Source organism: Mus pahari, chromosome 23 (assembly GCF_900095145.1).
Source record: "Mus pahari chromosome 23, PAHARI_EIJ_v1.1, whole genome shotgun sequence".
Lineage (NCBI taxonomy): Eukaryota > Metazoa > Chordata > Mammalia > Rodentia > Muridae > Mus > Mus pahari.
In genome coordinates, this window is record NC_034612.1 from 4786861 (window position 1) to 4795367 (window position 8507).

Here is an 8507-nt window from a genome sequence, read left to right on the forward strand (position 1 = left end):
ATATATATATATATATATATATATATATATATATATGCCAGGCAGTGATAGTGAACACTTTTTTCTTTTTTTTTTAAGATTTATTTATTATTATATCTAAGTACACTGTGGCTGTCTTCAGACACACCAGAAGAAGAGGATGTCAGATGTCATTAAGGATGGTTGTGAGCCACCATGTGGTTGCTGGGATTTGAACTCAGGACCTTCAGAAGAGCAGTTGGTGCTCTTAACAACCACTGAGCCATCTCACCAGCCCGGTGGTGAACACTTTTAATCCCAGCACTTGGGAGGCATAAGCAGGCAGGTTGGAGGCCAGCCTGGTCTAAAGAGTGAGTTCCAGGACAGCCTTGAATATAGGAAACTACGTTCAGGGGAAGAGGAAGCAGGGTAGGCCCTTGGTCAGCGTCCAGGCTCTCCTGTGTCTGCTGCCAGCAAGTCTGACCTCCCCGATCCGGAGGGAAATCTCTTAGCTGATTACCTGGGAAGATCACCTGACCCAAGAGAGACTCAGCCCACTACCTAGGCCAAGCCAATCAAACTATGAATGCTATAGACTGGTGTCTAGGCCAAGCCAATCAAACTATGAATGCTATAGACTGGTGTCTAGGCCAAGCCAACCAAACTATGAATGCTAAGGACTGGTGACTATAAGTATTTCTTGAGCCTTTCCTGTGTTCTAGGACCTGCACAGACCACATGCCATTTATGTGACTCCAATAGCAGGCTTCAATTGGTGACTGTTGCCCTATTTGTTAGGAACCAGGCACGCGTTCTTCCCCAGTCCACCTGCAGTACCAGCAGCCACATCACCAGCCACCAAATGCCACAAAAGGCCCCCCCATCATGTCATGGATCTCTCTCTCTCTCTCTCCCCCTCTCTGTCTCTCTTGTCTCCACTCCCAGGTGGCCTTCACCCTCCCACCCCCCAAATCTCTTGCATGAGATCTGTTGTGTGTGTGGTGTGATTGGCCAAGCAAACACGAACATAAGCGCTCAGCGGTTCTGATCAAGTTCTCCTAACTGCTGATAGGGCAGACACACTGCTGTGATCATAAAATGAAAAAGAGTTTTAAAAATATGTTCTGGCGGGGTGCGGGGGAAGGGGGTGTCTTAGCAGCCCCATGCCGAGGCATCCCTTCCCCCTGAGGGACCAGACACACACTGGTATAGTATAGAATAGAGTTTATCAGGTCATGGGGAGTGGAGTTAAGAGAGTAATAGAGGCAGAGAATGGGAGAGTAGGTAAGTGGAGGCCGGCAGTGACTACGTGGAGAGAGGGGGAAGGGAATGAGGAGAGATGGGGAGCAAGAGGGCAAGAGGCAAGTGTGTAAGAGAGAGAGGAGAGGCCATGCCTACCTGGCTGTTGCCAGGAACCGTGGGGGTGGAGTTCAGACAGAACATCAACACACACCTGTTGTACGTCTGTTCAGAGACGGCAGCAGTTACCACCACCTGATGATGCTGTGTCAGAGGCTGTCAGCTCTCCCTTCCCAGCCCCTGTGCTGCCCACCACAGTCACTGCCGTCCTATGAACGTGATCTCTCCTCTCAGGACAAAGACTTGAAGGGGTGACTCAGAGACTGAGAGCCCACACTGCTCTTGCAGGGAACCCATGTTTGATTCCTAGCACCCACACTTGGCATTTCCCAACTGCTTGCAACTCCAGAGAACCCAACAGTAACCTTTTCTAGCTTCTGAGAATGCACACACACACACACACACACACACACACACACACAGAGCACAAACGTACAAACATACACATAAACATATACATACATGGCACACACATACATATACACAAACATATAAACACACATGGCATATACAAACACATAAACACACATGCACATATTACATATACACAAACATACACATAACAAACACATGCTCATATACAAACACATATATACATATACACATGGCACACACATATATACACAAACATACATAAACATACACACATGGTATATACAAACACATGTGCACATATATACATATACAGAAACACATACACGAACACATATATACACATGCATGGTATACACAAACGTACAAGCATGGCACATACATAAGCAAATATGTACATGGCATACACAAACACATAAATACATACACACACACATAAAACCTATATATATCACAGACAATTAAAAATAAAAATATGAGCCGGGCATGGTGGCACACACCTTTAATCCCAGCACTCGGGAGGCAGAGGCAGGCGGATTTCTGAGTTCGAGGCCAGCTTGGTCTACAGAGTGAGTTCCAGGACAGCCAGGGCTACACAGAGAAACCCTGTCTTGAAAAACCAAAATAAATAGATAGATAGATAGATAGATGATAGATAGATAGATAGATAGATAGATAGATAGATAGATAGATAGATAGATAGATAGATAAAAATCTGGCTGGAGAGATGGCTCAGCGGTTAAGACACCAACTGCTCTTCCGAAGGTCCTGAGCTCAAATCCCAGCAACCACATGGTGACTTACAACTATAATGAGATCTGGTGCCCTCTTCTGGTCTCTGAAGACAACTACAGTGTAAGTACACATATTACATAAATAAATCTTTAAAAATAAAAATCTGGCCAGGCAGTGGTGGCACACGCCTTGAATCCCAGCCCTCGGGAGGCAGAGGCAGGCGGATTTCTGAGTTCAAGGCCAGTCTGGTCTACAGAGTGAGTTCCAGGACAGCCAGAACTACACAGAGAAACCCTGTCTTGAAAAAACAAAACAAAAACAAAACAAAACAAACAAACAAACAAAAATTCAGTGACTCTAACGGCAAACAGTTGTCACTAATTGCTTTTCTTTCTGCTCTGAGTTCCCCTTCCATGTCCTAGACCTGGCNTGGAAGGAACGGTAGAGCCATGTCTTGGCCGACCGGGCTGATCTCCCTGTTTACTTCTGTGCTGGAGACAAAGAACAAAAGCAGAGAAAAGATGAGACAGCAGTTTCTGTTTCTTGCCATTGCTTTTCTACCTCTCTAGCTTTCCTAGTAACGCAACATTAAGGTAAACACGTTGTGAAAGGCTACAAACTACACTTCCCTGTTTCTTTGCCCTAAGTGTGACCACAAGTTGTGGCAGGGGAGTTCATTTGCATCTTGTGCATAAATTTGCATGTTTGACTTTAAATTTATATTTGTCTGTTGGGCCCAGAATTCCTAAAAGAGGAATCTCTCCTGTTTTGCTTGCTTAATTTGGTTCTTTTTTTAGCAGGGAGGGAGAGTGTGGTGTGTGTGTGTGTGTATTTATGTATGATGTGTGTGTGATGTGTGCATGTATGATGTGTGTGATGTGTGTGTGTATGTGTGTGTGTATGTGTGTGTGATGTGTGTGTATCTATATATGATGTGTGTGTGATGTGTGTATGATGTGTATGTATGATGTGTGTGTATGATGTATGTTTGTGTGTGGTATGTGTGTATGTATGATGGGTATGTGTATGTGTGTATGTGAGGGTATGTATGTGTGTGATGTATATATGATGTGTGTATGTATGATGTGTGTATGATGTGTGTGTGTGATATGTGTGTGTATATGGTATGTGTATATGATGTGTATGTGTGTGAGGGTATGCATATGTGTATGTATGATGTATGTGTGTGATGGGTATGTGTGCAAGGGTATGTGTGTGTGTGTGTATATATATATATATATATATATATATGGGCATGCAAATGTGTGTATGTGTATGATGTGTGTGTTTGTGTATGGTGTGTGTGTGTATGATGGGTATGTGTGCAAGGATATGCATATATATGTGAGGACATGTAGATATGTGTATGTGTATGACGTGTGTATGATATATGTGTATGATGTGTGTGTTTGTGTATGGTGTGTGTTTATGATGTGTATGTATGCAAAGGTATGCATATGTGTATGGTATGTGTGAGTGTGTGTGTGTATGTGTGTGTGCGTGCATATGTGTTTGTGCACCTCTGGAATTCCATGACTTGAAGCGTCAGCTCTTCCCTTTCCACTTTGTTTGGGAGACAGGATTCCTCCCCACCACACAGGCCAGGCTGACTGGACTGTGGGCCTCTGGAGAGTGTCCCGTCTCCACGTCCCTCTGTGGGTGTCACACTCTGGGATTACAGAGCTTGTGCTACCACACTCCCCTTGAATGTGTTCTAGGGACCTGAAGTCAGGGCACCAGGCAACACTTCCACCCGCTGAGCCATCCTCAGAGACCTGCCTCCTGCCTCACACTGTGTGAAGAAGATGGAGAAGGCATTACTGTTCGGCGCCCACAAAACCTTCCGCAAACGTCTCTGGCATTAGGGTGGAAATCGGAGCTCAAATGAGCCTGGTGCCAAGAGGGGAAACCAGGGACTTTGATCTAGATTAAAGAAGGAAATGCTACAGTTTCAAGGAGGAAGCATCTTCAACAATGAGCCCTCCATTTCCTCAGCACCCCGGGCTTACTTCCCTTTCTCCCCAGTCAGGGCCCCACCCACTTCGGGATGCCTCTAGTTTGCTGATCACCTGTGCCCACTGTCCATTTGTTCCTTTAAGACTCTAGCAGGGGGGCTGGAGAGATGGCTCAGTGGTTAAGAGCACTGACTGCTCTTCCGAAGGTCCTGAATTCAAATCCCAGCAACCACATGGTGGCCCACAACCATCTGTAATGGGATCTGACGCCCTCTCTTCTGCTGTGTCTGAAGGCAGCTACAGTGTACTCATATACATAGAATAAATAAAACCTTTAAAAAAAAAAAAAGACTCTCTGTCAGTCAGAGTTCCCTAGGGATCAGAACAACAAACAGATCACACAGATATTAAGGGGGATTTATTAGATTGGCTTAGGGTGTGGTCCAGGTAGCCCAGCCATGGCTGCCTCACACTGGAGAGGCCAAGAATCCTAGTTTCCTCAGGCTTCCACAAGTCCACCAAGTTCTGAGCATGCTCCACTCCTTCACTCTTGGGGTTGCTGGAGCGTCGTGGGAGAGAAGAATCATCAGCCTTGGTCCACTCCAATGCCAGCCTTGATCCACAAGGCTGGCTCTCTCAGCTGCCTCCGTCTGTCAGCAAAGGGACTGCTGGACTGCCGCTGGTCATCAGCTTATGCTAGAATCCCAAAGAAGTGAGCTCTAGGGCTGGAGAGATGGCTCAGAGGTTAAGAGCACTGACTGCTCTTCCAGAGGTCCTGAGTTCAATTCCCAGCAACCACATAACCATCTGTAATAGGGTCCAATGCCCTCTTCTGGCATGGCTGAAGACAGGAACAGTGTACTCATATAAATAAATAATTCTTACAAAAAGTAATTAATCCTGGGCTGTTAGCCAGGATTCTCCAGAGAAACAGGACTAATGGAAAGGAGATGGGTGGGAAAGAGACCTAGCTCATATGATTACATGATCATAGGATTATGGAGGCTGCGTGCTAAAGACCCAGGGAAAGTATTGGTATGATTTAGTCAAGAGAACCCGAGGTGTAAGTACTTGAGCTAAGGACTCAAAACTGTGGGGAAGAGTGGAAAATGACTGTGTCAGCACCAAAAGGAGACAGCATCCACCACTAACAGGGACTCTCTCTCTCTCTCTCTCTCTCTCTCTCTCTCTCTCTCTCTCTCTCTCTCTCTCTCTCTCTCTCTCTCTCTCTCTCTCTCTCTCTCGAAACTACCCTTTCAGACCTACGCAGAAATAACATTTAGGGTTGAGGAGATGGCTCAATGGGTGAAGCACTTTCTGGGAAGGCCTGACAGTGAGAGTTCTGGTCCCCACAGTACGTGTAAAAGCTGGACACACTAGCAAATGTCACCATCCCAGTGCTTTTTTCTGTGAGGAGGTGGCAGCTCCAGGCTGGTTAGCACCACATAATAGAAGTGCACACAAAAAAGACACTGTCGTGGGTTATCCACCGAAGAAGACTCCTTAGACACAGGTTTAAGACAATAAAGTCTGTATTACCTGGCCAGAGTCCACACTGGGTGTTCAGGACCCCAGTATAGCCCAGAACCTTTTTTCAGGGTGAGCTTTTAAGCACAAAAACTGTATCCTGGGTTAATATACAGCAATAAGCAATAATTAGCAATAGCAGCTAGCCAGAAGCAGACTACGGAAGCCAGGAAGCAAGGTTTGTACTACACTCACAGACTTGCCCAGAACTATGGACTCAGATGGATCAGGTCTCTGTTTTCATTTTGGCAGGCTCTGTCTCTGTGCTGAGTTTTACCCCTGAATGGCACTTCCATCATGGAGTCAGTTATGCTAAGGGCCAGTTCCAGAATGTTCCACCTAAAACATGGTGGAAGGTGAGAACATCTGAAGCTGTCCTCTGATTTCCACATACCCACACTCTCATACTCAGTCACACCCACACACACTCATACGCACTCACATATACACACTCACACACTCACATATTCCTACACTCATACAAACATACATACACACACACACATAGACACACACTCTTTTTTTTTTTTTTTTTTGGTTTTTTCGAGACAGGGTTTCTTTGTGTAGCCCTGGCTGTCCTGGAACTCACCTTGTAGACCAGGCTGGCCTCGAACCCAGAAATCCACCTGCCTCTGCCTCCTGAGAGCTGGGATTAAAGGCGTGCGCCACCATGCCTGGCTTAGACACACACTCTTATACTCACACTCACACACACAAAAGCAGACACACACACTCACACATACTCACACACTCATACATACTCACACACTCACACATACTCACACACTCATACATACTCACACACTCTCATAATCACACATACACTCATACATACACACACTTACATACACATATATACACACACACATTCATATACACATACATACACACTCAGGCACATACACACACTCATATTCACATATACACACTCATAGACACTCATACACACACACCTACACTCTCACACTTACTCATACACTCACACATAGGCACATTTACAAACACACATTCACACTCACATACATACACACACTCATACATACTCTCTCACACACATACACATACTCTCACACACACATATACACACTTACACACATAAATACACTATCACACACACACACACACACTCATACACATGGAGGAAGCTGGGAAATATGTTTGCAACCTGGGCATCCTATAGTTCAGATGATCTGACTCCTAAAACCCACTGGATCATGGATACCACAGTCCAAATGACACTCAAACGTCTCCCAGTTATCTATGCCACATGGCTATACTAAGTCACCTTGAGCCACTCCTTTATTGGCTCAAGACTGACTTTACTGAAAGGTTCATCTGCTCTGACTTAGCTCGCCAAAGCCAGAGGTCCAGAACAGCACCAGTCCTGAGTCTGGCGATTGGACCCAAACAGCTGCAGAAGTAGGGATGGGGGCAGATGTGGAGGTGAGGAAGGACTGTCAGGGCTGGGTCGCACGAGCCTTGATAACAGAACAGACGGTGCGTTGCTTGCTCCTGTGATCTGATGCCGAGGGGTAAGGATGGGGGAGTAGAGACCCAAGGACCCCACCATTCCTTTCAGCAACAACATATGCACGTTTTCAGTCTGGCCTCTCATCATCTATCGAGATGACGTGAGCTTGTTCACGGGGTCATGGGTGCTAAGAACAGCAAGAGAAAGAGAAGGACCCAATGTGCACACTATTCTTTTTTTTTTTAAGGGCATTTTTAGGAATGATAGGTCCATTTTTACTAGACTTTTCTTTTCTTTTTTAAAAAGATTTATTTATTTTATGTATATGAGTACACTGCAGCTGTCTTTAGACACACCAGAAGAGGGCATCAGATCCCATTACAGATGGTTGTGAGCCACCATGTGGTTGCTGGGAATTGAACTCAGGACCTCTGGAAGAACAGGCAGTGCTCTTAACCGCCGAGCCTTCTCTCCAGCCCGTGCATGCTATTCTTAAAGCCTCTGCCTACATCACATCTGCTAAGGTCTACGCAAGACACCTGGCCACACCCTGACCCAGGGGAACAGGATGTTTCCTCTTCTAGAAAGATCCGCTAGGCCGGCATGGCAGAGGAGTGTCCAGATTGTGTTGGGATGAGTTTAGGAGTACTTTAATTAAAGCCATGCTTGCCATTCTCGAGAACATGACAACCCCAGAAAGGGATTGATGGTGCTGGAATCCCAAGGTCAAAGGTCTATATCTAATGATGACTCTTTCTATGGAGCTGCTAGAGAGTCCCCAGTGGGGAAGATTTGGGGGTACGGGGTTCCATATGTACTAGGGCAGAGGGCTTGCTCCACAAGTATTGAGGAGACTTTGAATCCCCAGTCGTCCCAGCAACCAGCAGGACATAGCTACAGATCTGTAACTCTGGTCCTGACGGGCAGAGAGAGGTGGATCACAGGAGCTGGGTAGCCAGTCTAGCATAAACAGCTTCCGGTTTCATCGAGAGACCAAGTCCCAAGGTTGTAAGGCTGAGAGCAATAGAGGAAGACGCGTGACCTCCTTCTCTGGCCTCTGAGTGTACATACAAGGATGTGTCCATCCAAAGGCTCACATGCACACACCCCACACATGCACCGCCAGGACA